The 15,187-nt window shown below is 35.0% G+C and overlaps 1 long non-coding RNA gene across 1 annotated transcript; it reads left to right on the top strand.

Moving 5' to 3' along the window:
- The first annotated feature begins 818 nt into the window (after positions 1–818).
- Positions 819–14,566, top strand: LOC117074951. The gene is made up of 2 exons (XR_004433788.1): positions 819–876; positions 14,494–14,566. It is a non-coding gene; the product is annotated as an uncharacterized LOC117074951 (long non-coding RNA).
- The last annotated feature ends 621 nt before the right edge of the window (positions 14,567–15,187 follow it).

The raw sequence follows: 15,187 nt of genomic DNA, 5'->3' as shown, positions 1-15,187 counted from the left end.
GACACAAGGTAGCAGCACCAACTGCAAGGCCACAGCAAGGACACAAGTCAGAGGTGATGAGTATCGTAAATAGAACACTGGAAAGAGGGAGTGGAGCAGACAGGTGAATCTTTATCATGCTGGAAGTTGGAATTCCCATGCTGACACACAGTCTCAGGATCACATGCATATTTTTAGGAGGTAGGAACAAGTCAGTATGTGGCTGCCTAAAATGTAGAAACATAATTTAATCTGAAAATTAAAACACTAACTCTGCCCACAGAAAAGGGGAGGGATAATTTTGAGTCAGTAATGAAAAGGAAAGCAGGCCAGGTGCGGTAGCTCATACCTGTAATCCCAGCACTTTGGGAGGCCAAGGTGGGCTGATCATGAGGTAAGGAGTTTGAGACCAGCCTGGCCAACATAGTGAAAACTTGTCTCTACTAAAAATACAGAAATTAGCCAGGCCTGACTGGGTACACCTGTAATCCCAACTACTTGGGGCATGAGAATTGCTCGAACCCAGGAGGCAGATGTTGCAGTGAGCCGAGATCATGCCACTGCCCTCCAGCCTGGCAACTAGAACTTTCTAATATTGGGGTTTTGTGTGGAAAGCAGTACAACCACTTTGGAAAAATACTTGGACAATTTTTAATGAAGTCTTTGTAATGAATTTGAACATATACTTACTCTGTGACCCAGCTATTCTACCTTTCGGTATTTATCTAAGAGACATGAAAACATACCTCCACAAAAAATCCTGTATAAAAATATTTAAAGTAGCTTTGTTCATGACAGCTCAAACTGAAAATAACAAGTGCCTATCAATAAGAAAATCGATAAGCAGGCAGGCGGCGGTGGCTCGAGCCTTTAATTGCAGCACTTTGGGAGGCCGAGGTGGGCGGATCACCTGAGGTCAGGAGTTCAAGAACAGCCAGGCAAACATGGTGAAACCCCATCTCTACTAAAACTAAAAAAAAAAATTAGTCAAGTGTGGTGGCGGGCACCTGTAATCTCAGCTACTTGGGAGGCTGAGGCAGGAGAATTGCTTGAACTAGGGAGGTTGAGGTTGTAGTCAGTGGAGATCACACTACTGCACTGCAGCCTGGGTGGCAAAGCAAGACTCTGTCTCAAAAGAGAAAAAAAAAAAAAAAAGAAAATGGATAAGCAAAACAGATATATTCACACGTTGGAATACCACTCAGCAACACAAAGCAAAGGAACAAGATCCTGACTCCTGACACATGTGAAAATACAGATGTGAATAGTCTGACTTCAGGCCAAAATTCATGTGTGATCTTTCAGGCCAGATCGTAGGTAAGTACAAGCCTTTATTTAGCAAGTCTCGCCCGGGGAAACTGTCCTCTCTACAACAGGTTTGGTGCACAGCCAGGGTATTGCAATTTTCTGGAGGCAGCTGCATTCAAGAACTCAGGTGTCTTTGGGCCAGCCAGGTTTATACACGTCTGCCTTCCTAGTCTAGGTGTCTCCATGGGAAGTATCGTTAATGGAGGACTTAACTGAGGCACTCTTTTCCATTTGGACTCTGCCTTTCTATTTCTAGCCATTTTCCTTCTCACTCCCACTGCCTTTTCCCTGGAACAAAGTCCAGAAGGAGGCAAGGACTTTTTGTTATGCAGTGAGGCAATTCCTCCCATCTGTGCTGATTCACCTGACTGATTCTTTTCCGTTTCCAATCCATGGTGGGGGGAATGGAATATTAGGGAAACAGCTTAGCATTTTGCCTATTTTTGTCACTGTCATAGTAAGTGAATTAGAACTTGATTGTTACTTTCAATTTGGTCTATTGTCTTAATTGACCACCTTGACACTTGATTGCTAGACCAGATGGAGCTCACAGTTTATGCATGATTTCGTTTATCTAAAGTTCAAAAACAGGAAAAGCCAATTCATGATGAGCCCAATTAGAAAAAAGTGGTTCTCTTGGCAGTTGGGAAATGAAAAATAATGGTGAATGTACTAAGAAAAGAAATCAAGGAATTCTTAAGAGGGCTGGAAATGTTCCACATTTTGGTGATATTTGAGATTGATCAGTAAATGGTGTGTGTCAAAATTCATTGAATTGTAGATGTAAGATTTGTGCATGTTATTATATTAATTTCTATGTCAAAATTATAAACAACAAAAAAACACTCTCAGGTTTTGAGGCCATTATTATCAATTAATGTGACATAACTAATATACAAAAGTCTGCAAAACTAAACCTGCAAGTCAAATTTATTGACAGTAAATGAATTAAATCTTAACATGTGTCTCTAAGTTTCTATAAATGAGAAATAAGCAGAGTTATAATTATAATTACCTTTGTTTATGCAAAGTTTATTATTTCCAAATTACTCACCAAGGACCTGATTAAAAAATGGTGTGCATGCTCCTTATTCTTTAGTTCAGTAATGTGTTTCTCAAAGAAAGAAAAAAATGCTTATTGTGCACCCAAATTAATTAAATTTGATACATTTACTGTTCATGAAATGTCTTCTGATAGTGCAACTGTATCCCTTTCAATTGCACCACTGGGAGGTGAGAAATCTAAGGAAAGGATAGTGGGAAGGAAAATAAAATTACAATAAATTAACACTACCCAGATGCCATACTTATATGGCCACTGGAGCAGAAGTCATGTACATATAGCTGAGAGAAGAAAAAAAAAAACCCTGTTGGGAAACTGACTATTCTCCACTAAGTAGCATGCAGCCCTCTATTCACAACTGTTCCCAAGCTTCCACAAACATTCCATTTGCTGAGCATCAAAGAATCCTTTAATTTATCAAGATATTGCTAAAAGCTCACCAATTCCTCCAGCATTATTTTGGGTTTTAAATGCAAGTCATATAAAAATAATAATGGACTTCACACAAGGAAATTTGAATAAGAATAAATTTATCTTACTAAAAATTACTACCAGAAATATAAAATTCATTTTCCATTGCATATCTTTTGGTCCACAGGTTTGTGGAACAATGTTATGTTGTTCTAATAAATGCTGATTGTTATTACCACACTAGTTCTTACTTTGAAGTCAAAATATAACTAAACCACTAAGGTCATTTTAAACTCAAAACAGACAGCTATAAAGGTACAGGCAGAGGTGTAGATACAGAACTAGGAATAGAAATAGGACAAGAGTAGGTACAGGAATAGATATGGTATAGACAGAACAAAGCTTAGCTATGAAAAGAAAAGTGGTTATGTCTGTAGGTTTAGGTGTCAGGACTTGACTTGCATTGTTATATACAAAAGAAAAAGTGTCAGGTAATAAGAATCATAAAGAGTAAGGTAACAGACAGTTTCCCATAAGCCTAAGGTAAGCATCAAATTTATCACCAACCTTTCTAAATACCTAATGATAACAAGCAAAAGGAAAAAAAAAAAGGAAAGAAAGAAAACCAAAAACAAAACATTAAAAAATGTCTTTTATTCAAGAGAAGTCTCTCCTCCTCCTCCTCCTCCTTCTCCTCCTCCTCCTCCTCCTCCTCCTTCCTCCTCCTCCTCCTCCTTCTCTTCCTCCTCCTCCTCCTCCTTCTCTTCCTCCTCCTCCTCCTTCCTCCTCCTCCTCCTCCTCCTCTTCCTCCTTCTTCTTCTTCATCATCATCTTCTTCTTCTAATTATTATTATTATTATTATTATTATTATCATTTTTACTACTTTTTGGGATAGTTCTGTCATGTGGTACTTTAAACGAGAAACAGTTATGTAACGGACATCTGATAAACATAACTTTATTTCTAGATCTGATCAACTACAGTTCCAAGAACTTTAGGAATAATCACCACATATTCATGTATTTAAAAGGGTTAAGCATTATTTCTAAATATGTTTTTATATACTATGATTCACCATATAGTGGAATTACAAATATAAAGCTCAAATTTAACAATGCAAAGAAAAAAATGCTGTTGTATTTTTGATGACTAAACTAATCTCACTCCTCATGTAGTGAATATTTTTTGTGGATTCTTACTCACCTGGAGATTTTTCTCTGTTAATTCTGAATCGCTGTAGTTTATTCGGGCTCTAGGGATTTCACTGCAAGTTGCCTGTAATCCCTAGTTGATCTCTGCTTCACTGTCGACCTTATTGCCATAAACTACAGAATTGCTTTGCGCCTTCTTTCTTTAACATCTCTGATCCCATCTATACACTTACACACAACAATCAAAGATAATGTTTCTGAAGAAATCATTATCCAGAATCAAAAGCTCTATTTCTGGCTCTGATTGGAGCTGATAGTGAACTCTGGATCTGTGGTGTTCAAACTCAAACTAAGGGAAACTGAAGAAGCGAAATTCTGATCTTCTCTCTGCCTCTTCAGCATACCACCACTTTTACCCTGATGAGCAAATCTTCCTTACATGTTGCCACAAGACGTCCCTGAGAAGCCCTAATCATCTGCTTCTGCAAAAATCCATATGGTGTGTGGGACACAATTCCAGAACCGAATCTATCATTCCATTCCTGTTAGAATTTTGGCCCTGGAAAATAAAGTATATTTACTATGTTACAGAACTCTTGGATATCTTCTCTTTCTTTCAGTTTCCTAGCCAGTAGTCTTTCCTTCACCTTTGCTCTTAAACAAGATATAGTTCTTTGTTATAAGTTTTTCTTGCTCAAGTGACATTCATCCTTTCCACTTTAATGGGGCCATAATGTCAGCATGACTTTCAAAGCTGATTCACATAGGAGGGGCCTAAAAGTTGTACTTGTTCATTTAATAGTTCTAAAATATTATCTTCATCACACTCGATAGATTTTCCAGCTTATTTTCCATCTGTAGTGCTGTCTCTCACATCACAATTAAAATACTTTAATGCTTAGATGTCACACATACAACAACTAATTTTTCTGGCTTTGGGAAGAAAACACACAAGTGCATTTTCCAGCTAAGTAATCATACATTTCGTTCTGAGGGCTTTGTTATTAGGTGAATGTATGTTTATAATTGCTATTTATTTCTGAAGGATTGTCCATTTTGCTATTATAAAACAGTCGTTTTTTTCTGGTGATAATTTATAATTTATAATTATGTATATATGTATATATACCACACACATATTTATATATATGTGCATGTAAAGAAGTTATACATACATAAGTATATTTGATATAGGTATGGACTCTCCAGTTCTGTTTTATATACTACTTGCCTGGCATATCATTTATATTTTCAACCTATTTACTTTAAACCTATATTTGTCTTCAAATCTAAACTGCAAATTTGTTGATGGTACAGAATTTGATTGTTTTTAAAAAAATCAATTCTACCAAAACTCACATTTTCATTAAACTGCTCATTGTATTTAATTTTAATGTAAATGCTGATAAAACTCAAGAGTGCTCATTTTCTATTTGTTTTTTATATATCTATGTCTCTCTTGTTCCTTTTTGTTCTTAATAATTAACTTTCTTTGTGTTTTTTTTATTTAATATTTTCTGGTATACTCTTTTAAATTATTTCAAATTTATTTGCTACTTAAATACTTTTCAAATATTTAATTTGAAATATTTGCTTATGGGATTACAATCAATATGTATTATTGATTGAAAATTTGTATACTCCCAATATTCATATTTTGAAGCCCAAATCCACAATGTGATTGTATTTGGAGGCTGGGTCTATGAGAGATAATTAGGTTTGAAAGAAGTACTGAGCGTAAAGCCCTCACGATGAAATTGGTGTTTAGAAAATTTAAAAAAAAAGGAAGAAAGAACAGAGCTGACTCTCTCCCCGTGTGCACAATAAAGAGGTCACGTAGGCACACAGCAAGATAGCAGCAGTCTACAAGCCAAGAGAAGAAGCCTCAGAATAAAGATTTATTTTTCTGGCACCTAGAACTTGGATTTCTGAGTCTTAGAAGAGTGAGAAATAAACTTCTATTGTTTAAGCCATGGTATTTTATAATGGCAGTCCAAGAAGACTAAGACAACCTAGTTTTAACCTAGAACAGTATTATTTGGATTAATACAACTTAATTTTAATACCATGTGAAAACTTTGTTTCAATGTTTTTGTGTTCTTTCTACCCTTTTTATAATAACATTGTCATAAAAATTTCATCTTTATACATAACAAACCCATTACAAACCTTTTGTTTACCTGGGAATGTATTAATTTATCTTTTATTTCTGAAAACAGTTTTGTGGTGTATAGAATTTGTGTTTTACATTATTTCTTTTGGAGTACTTTGTATATGTCGTCCTACTGCCTTCTATTGCCATTGTTTCTGGTGATAAGTCTATTGTTAATGTTACTGATGCTCCCTTGTACGTGATAAGTCACCTTTCCTTTGCTGCTTTCAAGATTGTGTCTTTGTAATTTGGTTTTTCAAAGTTTGGCTGTGATGTGTTTAGTTATAGACCTTTCAATTTATCTTACTTGGGGTCTTTGTGTTTTTGGATGTGAGGATTAATGTATTTTTCTACAGTGTGGGGGTGTTTTAGCTATTATTTATTTTAATATTTTTCTACCCCTTTGTACAACTCTTCTCTTATTCTTCTTCTATGACTCCCATCATATACATGTTAGTAGCTTGACAGTGTTCCATACTCCTCTGAGGCTGTATTCATTTCTGTCCATTCTTTTTTTTTTTTTTTGAGACGGAGTCTCGCTCTGTCGCCCAGGCTGGAGTGCAGTGGCCGGATCTCAGCTCTCTGCAAGCTCCGCCTCCCGGGTTTGCGCCATTCTCCTGCCTCAGCCTCCCGAGTAGCTGGGACTACAGGCGCCGCCACTTCGCCCGGCTAGTTTTTTGTATTTTTTAGTAGAGAGGGGGTTTCACCTTGTTAGCCAGAATGGTCTTAATCTCCTGACCTCGTGATCCGCCCGTCTCGGCCTCCCAAAGTGCTGGGATTACAGGCTTGAGCCACCGCGCCCAGCCCATTTCTGTCCATTCTTTTCTCTTTCTGTTTTTCAGAATAATCTTGATTGACCTATATCCAATTTGTTGATTTTTTTATACCCACTTAAATATGCTTTTGAATCCTTCTAATGTTTCTTCACTTTTTATTTCAATACTGTAATTTTCAACTGAAGAATAACTATTAAGTGATTTGTATAATTTCCATTTTTATTGATTTTTCTATTGGAAAGACATTGTTCTCATAATTTTCCTTATAATTTGTTAGACATAGTCTCATTTAGTTCTTTGGAAATATTTATAATAGCTGATTTACAATGTTTCCCTGGTATAAAGTACAAGATCTGGGCTTTCTCAGAGACAGTTTCTACTTTATTCCACTGCTTTATTCAGTCATGCTTTACTTTTTGTTTGTAAATCTCTTTGGTTGTTGTTGAAAATTGGACATTTTAAATAATAAAAGTAGTATTATGAAAGTAAAATTTCCCTTTCCCCTCCTCAGGGTTTGCTTTTGTTGTTGCTACTTCTTTTTGTTGATTTTATTGCTTAAACTAAATCTGTCAACTATGAATTATTTGCTGTGTATGGTTACCGAAGTCCTAGTTAGTTAGAGTAGTGGTCAGCTAATGATTATATACAGCTTTTATTAAACATCTTGAACCAATGAGGCTCCACTCTTTGCTAAGGGCTTTGTGTGTGTATGGAAACACATGTTAAACACTCCAGCAGTTTGTAACTGTATTATTTCTCACTTGCTGCTTGCAGCAGCCCTCAAGGTCAGCCAAGGGGGAGGAATAGACCCTTCTCAGTCCTTTCCTGGGTTTTCACACACTCCTGCACACAAGCACATCCTTCTAGACACCCTGGAATATGTCAGAGCTCTTCCAAGCCACCATGGATGTCTCATTTGACAGAGTTTCTTATAAGTTTTTGTCAAGCTTCTTGTTTGTCCAACTACTGTTGCCTCCTCAGGCAGCTGCAGTTTTAAGTCAATGCTGCTGATTTTTCTTTCGTTCTTTTTTTTTTTTTTTTTGACAAATCCCTGGGGATAGGGCTTTTATCACTAAGTGGACTCTGAGGCAGATCAAATAAAGACAAGCCCTGGGAATGGAACTTTTTCAGGGACCTGGTAAACAGGTCATATAGTAACAATTCTCTTGGGATGGAGCTTTTTGAGAAGTTTCAAACCTATTCTGTGTCCTCTAGCCATTGCTAGACTGTTTATTTTCAAAGCTTGCTGGTTACATGACTGATGGCTTTAAAGTCGACTACCCTAGAGCTGAAGAGAAAAAATGAGAATAGAATAAAACAAAATGCTCAAACTTGCAGTTCTTCCCCCATTTAATCATTTTCCTTGAGTAAATGCTCCTCATATTATAGCAACCGTTTAGTTAATTACCAGGACTCAAAAATAGTTGGTATTGACTATTTGTGACAGTGTTCTCTTTCTTTTCCGAGATTTTTAGATGTCCTTACACTGCCATTTCAAAAAGTAAAGTAGATCTTAACAGAAAAGGTGAATCAATCTGAAATGTGTAATTAACATTCAAATTTTATTTTAAAAACCCATTAAATGTATGCTGAGAGATGACACATTTAAATACAAAAGTAAGCCACAAAGTACCTTTTCTTTCCAAGATATAAATAGTAATTTGAAGTGAAAGGGAACAAAATAAAGCTGTCTTAGATGGGAGTGTATTGATAATTTGTGTACTCTAATAATGTTGCAATTTTTCCATTTTAATTGTTTTACTAAAAATTAAAAATATACATCCAAGTAGCTGTGTTTGTACTAAAACAATCACATAGATGAAAATGAAGTTACTTTTATTCCTAGAAAAATAATACATGCCTATGGTTAATCTTTTAGCCATAATACATCTTCTCCCAGAAAGTGAATAAATATGCTCCAGAGGGCCATAATGGTTTTTTCATTGGTGGTATTGAATAATCAAGTAATCACTTTTTCAAGGTTGTTAATCAATTGTCTGACCTACAACCCTGACTGAATATTTTAAAAGTTTCTATAGAAAATTTGACCTAATAAGTCCCTGGATATCTCTGAACAGCTGTGAATGAATATTTTTCTTAAAGGACTATTTGAGATTGTACTCATATATAAAAGCTCTTTAGTAAATGAAGTACTGTCTTTCACCATCATATACACTAGTCATCTTGCATGACCCTGATTGCTTTCCTTGCCTCTATTCAATTAACCTGTCACCCAACACTCCAACAAAGGACACAGAGCATTACACATCATAAATGGCTTTCAAGTGAGCTCACTCAGCTGTGGTAAATACATTATGTGGGCTTCATGCAGAAGGAGAACTCATAAAGATACAATACTCCTGCCCGTGTATGCTGCTTACATTCCTCTCAATAATCCAATTCACCATGTTCTCTCAACACCCAGCAATTCCTCTCAGTAAAAACAAATGATCATGGCAAAAAAAACAAAAAATAAAAAACAAAAAAAAGAATTTGTTATGCTACCTCCCAGTCACATTTATTCTCGTATTTCAGGGAAGCCTACAAATGACTAATAAGTTAAGAAGCTACCTTAAATATGTATGTAACTTTTCTTTAGAATGTTTTTTCTGAAACCATTTTTTCACTACCACTAGCAGGGATTTTACATATAGCTTTCTAAATATAAAACGTGCATGGTTTTCTACTCTGCATTAGTATGTTTGAATAGATAAATTTTTTAATGCTCAGAAGATGTTGTCAGCATTTTGTTTCTTTTTAATTTGAGAATTACTTTCCAGCTTTATATAGTGAGGGCAATGGGTACAAAGGTTAAGAGTGACAGTGACACATTAAAGCAAATTCTTTAACTTGCTGACTTTGGGGTATTCAAGATCATTGTCTCATTGGTGATCATGCTTGGGTAATGCATTTCAAAAACGGGCTTTTTTTTTTTTTTTAACTTTAAAGAGTTACTTTCTGCTTCATTGTTTTGCTTATGTAAATATAATTAATTCATTAACTGTTGCCAGAAAGCAATGCAACTGATATTAAGTGATTTTTCTACATGGGATTTCAGAAATTATTTTTTTAATTTCCCAATTAAGGGCCAATTTACTGCTAATCATAGAACCATCTGTGTGAAACTCAGTGTCCTTCAGTCTGAAAAATGAGGAGCTTGTATTTTATATGAGGAGGAAGAATGAAGCCCGTCTTTCCCCTGAGGAGAAGCTTTGAAATTCAATGATTCTGGAATTTGAATCCCAGAATAACACTTACTCCCTGTCTGACCTTTATTGAGTTATTTTACCTTTCCCAGCTTCAATTTCTTTAATTGAAACCCAAAGTTGATAGCATTGTTTATCTTATGGGTCACTTGTGAAGATAAAATGAGATAATGAGCATAAAATTCCTAAAGTCTTGGAAAGTACATGATACATTTTATCTATCTATCTATCTATCTATCTATCTATCTATCTATCTATCAACTGTCTCCCTTTTTAAGTGACTCTTCTGTATTTCACAAACACACACACACATGCAGAGTGTAAACAAATAAATAGAACACACTGTATTGGGACAAGTCATTACATCTTTACCTGAAAAAAAGATTCTAGTTATTTCATTACTATCAGTGTTTATAGAAATCCTATTGTTAAATGATTGTAACAAACAAAATGAAATGACTAATGACCCAACTTTTTTGAAAAGCTGTGAAATTCTTAGTGATTTCAGATTTCTTTATCCATTACATTTTTAATTTTTTCACAAACTGTCTAATTGACAGATCTCTGTGGAATATTAATGTATGGACTGAAAGCAGCTATGTTTAGTTAACCCTTCAGTAAAACATAAAGAAAATCTACTAAATCAGGACAAGGACTAGTACTAAGTTTTTTTTTTTAATCACTGTTGTTATTGTCATATTATTATAAATTCCCTGCTGACTATATGCTTTTATATTAGTGTTTACATTACCACTTAGGAATTTAGCTGTCTGAACCATAAAAGATACTGAAGAGCCAAAGCAATCTTGAGGAAAAAAAAAGATGCTAAAGGTGTCACACTATCTGACTTCAAATTATACTACAAAGCTATAGTAACCAAAATAACATGGTACTGGCATAAGAACAGACATATAAACCAATGTAACTGAATAGAAAGCCCAGAAATAAATCCATGCATTTACAGTCAATTCATTTTCAACAAAGTTGTCAAAAGCACATAATAAGGAAGGAAGAGTACCTTCAATAAATTGTATTGGGAGCTGGCTGGGCACGGTGGCTCACCCCTGTAATCCCAACACTTTGCAGGCCGAGGCAGGTGGTTTATGAGGTTAAGAGATCGAGACCATCCTGGCCAACATGGTGAAACTCCGTCTCTATTAAAAATACAAAAAATTAGCCGGGAGTGGTGGCTCACATCTGTAGTCCCAGTTACTTGGGATGCTAAGACAGGAGAATTGCTTGAACCCAGGAGGCGGAGATTGTAGTGAGCAGAGATCAAGCCACTGCACTCCAGCCTGGTGACAGAGTGAGACTCCATCTCAATGAATAAATAAATAAATAAATAAATAAATAAATAATACTGAGAAAACTGAATAACCATATGGAGAAGAATGAAATTAGACCTCTACCACATACAATATAGAGAAATCAACTTAAAATGAATTAAAGACTTAAATGTAAAACCTGAAGCTATGAAACCAGTAGAAGAAAACAGGGAAAAAGCTTCATGACTTTGGTTTGGACAATTGTCTTTTGGATATGATCCCCCAAAACAGAAGCTATATATATATGTGTGCATATATACACACACACACATATGTGTATACACACACACACACACACATATATATATATACACACATACCACACATACATACATGAATGGGATTACATTAAACTGAAAAGCTTCTGTATAATAATAAAAACAATTGACAGAGGCTGGGTGCGGTGGCTCACACCTGTAATCCTAGCACTTTTGGAGGCTGAGGCGGGCAGATCACGAGGTCAGGAGCTCAAGACCATCCTGGCTAACACAGTGAAAACCTGTCTCTACTGAAAATACAAAAAATTAGCCGGGCGAGGTGGCGGGCGCCTGTAGTCCCAGCTACTAGGGAGGCTGAGGCAAGAGAATGATGTGAACCTGGGAGGTAGAGCTTGCAGTGAGCCAAGATTGTGCCACTGTACTCCAGCCTGGGCAACAGCGAGACTCTGTCTCAAAAACAAAAAACAAAAAACAAAAAGAAAAAAACAGAAAAGGAAACAATTGACAGAGTAAAAACAATCTAGAGAATGAGAGAAAATATTTGCAAACTATATGTCTGGTAAGGGGTTAATATCCAAAATATCTAAAGGACTCAAACAACTCAATAGCAAGAAAACAAATAGCCCAATTAAAAATGGGCAAAGGACCTGAATAAACATTTCTGGAAAGCCATATAAATTGCCAATAAGTACATGAAAAATGCTCACCATGCTAAATATGAGGGATATGACATGTTATTGTCAAAAAGACAATAGCTAACAAGTGTTGGTAAGGATGTGAAGAAAGAGGAACTCTTACACACTGCTGGTGGGGTAATAAGTTCCATAGTCATGGACACCAGTAAGGAGGTTTCTCAAAAAAAAAAAAAAAAAAAATTAAAAATAGAGCTACCAAATGATCCAGCAATCCCATTACTGGGGATATATCCAGACGAAATGAAATCAGTGTGTCGTAGAGATATCTGCACTCCCATGTTTATTGCAACACTATTCACAATAGCTAAGCTGTGAAATCAAACCAAGTGTCCATCAAGTGATGAATCGATATAGAAACTGATATATCTCTTATCATTCAATATTAGTCAAGGCTTTCTGTTTTCTTAGACATCTTTGTTAGTCACAAATTACTTCATGTATTGAAAATACATTGTTGTCTAATGAAAAGTTTTAGAATCAACCAATCAATATAGGATGATTTTGTTTGCCTAATGGAAAAACTATTAGAAATTTAAAAATTAAAACAACATAGATAACTGCTTCTGAAATATGTGTATCCAAAAATTATGTGAGCATCCTGTTAATATGTAGATGATTATGATTCATGAGTCCTTGGATGGGGCCGGAAATTTTGTATTTGAATAACAAACAACAACTCAGTGCCCATTCAGAAATTTTAGTCTAACTGAGGAAGAGGGTCAAGCAAGCCCAGAATTAGGCAGGAAGGGGCCAGAGTTTTATCTGTATAAAGGCGTATTGAACAAGGTGTGATCAACAATATCATTGGCATCATGAAGATGAATGTTCTAGGTGAAGTTGACTAAAGTGAGGACAACTGCAGCTCTGACAAACTAGTAACAAGCTGGGGACCTGGCAAAACCAAGAAGCAGAAAAACCTGTACTAGACAGATAAAAAGTGAGCAGTTGATCTCAGGAGAGAGTGTGCTTTTGAAAATCAATAAAAAATAGAAGTATTGTTATTCATTATGATTATGATTACTATTAATTTGTTCTAATCTGGAGACTATCAAGTAAATTGACTCATCTCCAAGATTTTCTTTTTTTCAGGTTTAAAGAACTGTGTTTAACATTGAAGAGTGTTATTGCCTCATTGTCAGAATCTCTTTCCACCTATTCCTAAGCTTCTTCATCGTCTCTTTTTATTTTTTCATTCATTGAATATTTAATCAAAATTGCTACTAAATCTTTTTTGTCACTGACATTTTAGCTAGACTGCGATCATCTGTCAAGAGTTACAATTTTAATTCATTTCTTTGTTTCATGCATGTATAGCTTAGTACCTGGCATACAATTTAAAAATTTATTTCTTTATAAAATATTCTATTTTTAAATGCGCTTAAGAACATTATCGGAAAACTGCATTTTTTCCCTCTAGTTCAGCCCTTAGTAATCCCCAGAATTAAAAAATAATCATCTGAAATCATCAAGACCACTTGTACTTATTGAAGGCCATATGAATTATGTACCTGACTGTGAACCTAAGGTATTTTGATTATTTGGAGTAAATACATTACAGGTTCTTTCTCCTACTGTGAAAATTGTCCTAAAATACAAAGCTAAAGCTATTCTTTGTAAAATAGTTATTTTCATATATTCATGCTTATGAAAACATTCTTTTCATAGAGTTTTTCATCACTGTATGAAAAGGTCTTTCTAATAATATCATCAAAGACAATAATAACTTGTTTTGAATATGAAAAGTTTAAGCTCATATTAATGGTTAATAAATAATACATTTCCTTACAAAGTTTTACATTAATTATCATTTATACTTATCACTTTTGGCAATTCAAAAATGTCTAAAAAGACTATAAAAAGAGTATAACAACTACAATAAATCATAGCTGTAAAAATGATTAACACTGAGAAAATGCAATGTGTATGTTAATCCTGGGGAAGAATATTTAAACATCTTAAATTTAATCTACGTATTTATTATAGAAAATCTTTTGAGAAAAGATATGTAACCAAAACACAGTGTTTGAGGTATTCACATCAGAGTTTACTAACTAGGTGATTTTACTGTTTTTAAAATGTGAAAGTGAGGTAGTACTTAATGTTATAATTTTTTAAAAAACAAATAAGTAGAATATAGCTTCTGCAAAATAAAGAAGTAGTACAGTGATATCATAAAAATTAGCATCCCCAGCACTTTGGGAGGCCGAGACGGGCGGATCACGAGGTCAGGAGATCGAGACCATCCTGGCGAACACTGTGAAACCCCGTCTCTACTAAAAAATACAAAAAACTAGCCGGGCGAGGTGGCGGACGTCTGTAGTCCCAGCTACTCGGGAGGCTGAGGCAGGAGAATGGCGTGAACCCGGGAGGCGGAGCTTGCAGTGAGCTGAGATCCGGCCACTGCACTCCAGACCCGGCGACAGAGCAAGACTCCGTCTCAAAAAAAAAAAAAAAAAAAAAAAATTAGCATCAAGGTTTTACATTCTTATTTTCCTTTCTATTTGCTGTTTCCTGCTGATATAATAAGTGTGTTAATTTTAGGTAGAGTAAAACTAAGATCTACTAAATATAATGAAATTACTGAATATATTGAAATAACCATATATATCTTGCCATGATAATTAACTCCTAAACCAAGTAATAAAAATCTATATTCTAGAGTTTAAATGAATCTGTGAATCAGAAATTGATTTTATTCTTCCTGAAAATTTTATTTCAAATAGTTTTAATGTAATAGTTTAATGGTCTTTACCACCTAACTACAAAATATGGATTATTAATTTTCATAAAACTAACCTTAAGATATTTGATGCAAATTAGCTAATCAAATGTTTGAAAAACCAAGGTCAATAAATACATTTCAAAATCAGTAAATTACAAGGTAAGTCAGTTATTAAATATT

The sequence above is a fragment of the Trachypithecus francoisi genome, unplaced genomic scaffold, assembly GCF_009764315.1.
Source record: "Trachypithecus francoisi isolate TF-2019V2 unplaced genomic scaffold, Tfra_2.0 Lachesis_group5, whole genome shotgun sequence".
Classification (NCBI taxonomy): domain Eukaryota; kingdom Metazoa; phylum Chordata; class Mammalia; order Primates; family Cercopithecidae; genus Trachypithecus; species Trachypithecus francoisi.
Note: the sequence above shows the minus strand (reverse complement) of the source record. Positions and strands in the feature narration are given on the sequence as shown.